Source organism: Chinchilla lanigera, unplaced genomic scaffold (genome assembly GCF_000276665.1).
Source record: "Chinchilla lanigera isolate Chin_1 unplaced genomic scaffold, ChiLan1.0 scaffold00010, whole genome shotgun sequence".
Classification (NCBI taxonomy): Eukaryota; Metazoa; Chordata; class Mammalia; order Rodentia; family Chinchillidae; genus Chinchilla; species Chinchilla lanigera.
The window spans coordinates 16,957,839-16,959,114 of NW_004955411.1; positions in this window are offsets into that span (position 1 = coordinate 16,957,839).

A 1,276-nucleotide genomic window follows, 5' to 3' on the forward strand; every position below is an offset into this window, starting at 1 on the left:
AGCTGAGGCGGCGGCGGCGGCTCGGCTGTGTTTGCTCCGCGCCGCGCGGCTCGCGCTCTCCCCGGAACGCCCACACTCTCAATCGCTACATTGTTGACATTCGGCGCTGACGTCACCCGCTCCCCATTCACAATAACTTTACGGGAGCCGGGCAGCGCACCTCCCCGGCCGCTGGGGCGCCGTACGCCGGGCGACTAGCGTAAGCGGCTCCGCGATCGGCGCTCGGGGACTGGGTTGGGGGGGGGGGCGGGCGCGCGCGCTCCACCGGATCGCGGGAGGGGGCGCGCCTCCCGCCTCCAGTCTCCCCGCTTTGTGCGGCCGCGCGGCCAGGAGGGCCCGCTCCTCCCAGCCCTGCTGACCGCCGCCTGGGCCTGGCCTTGCAGGTCTTGTAAGACAAGGGTTGCTGGCTGTGGGGTTAGGGTAGTGGAGAGGGCTAGTGCGGCACACAGGGAGGGTGCCACAGCCTAGGCACTACACTCCCGGAGGGAGAACAGACCTCCAAACCTGGGATTGCTAGGCTGTCTATCCGGTCCCCGGAGGGACAGAAGAAGAGGCTGCACTGGTCCCCTCTGCGGGGGTGGAGTACGCCTGGGAGAGCTGCCCCCTACCCAAGAACTAAGAGGACGCCTGAATCCTTTTCCGGCAGTGCCTTGGCCTGCAGCCCCCTTGTTAGGGTTTTGGAGAGAGCTCGGTCTGTTGCTCAGCCTCCGTTAAAAGCCAGCCTTCCCCAGCTCCTTTGCGCCGCAGCCACTTTTCCCTGCCTTTCACTCCCGTGGTGTTGCTGCCCCTTAAGACCATCATTGCGGCTGCCCTGTCAGGAGAAAGCTTGGTGGTGGTTAGGGCTTTAAAGAGACCAATTAGAACTCCGGCTGAATGTACATTCACAATAAAATAAGGTGTGTTAGTGTTGTGCTGGTGCCTGCAACTTTACTCCTTGCCAACGCCGGGCAGTTCTGCCACGTTTCCCTAAACACCTATAACGTGGCCCCCTGTGTAAGGCAGTATTCCGTATTACTACATGTGGTGCTGAGTTTTAATGAATATTATAAAACTTTGGCTCGCTCTACTGAGAGAAGGATCATAAATCCCCCCTGTAAAATGGGCACTGGCATATGCTGAGGAAGCAGTGAAGCGTCGCCCTGGGAGTCTTGTGATATCATCCAAAGTGTTGCTCGAACCACCTTCATTGCAGGGCAGAGTTTTAAAAGGCCCCATTTGGATTGTCTGTGGAAAGCTGAGCTTTGGCCCAATGCAGGCTGAAGGTGCTGAGCTCATT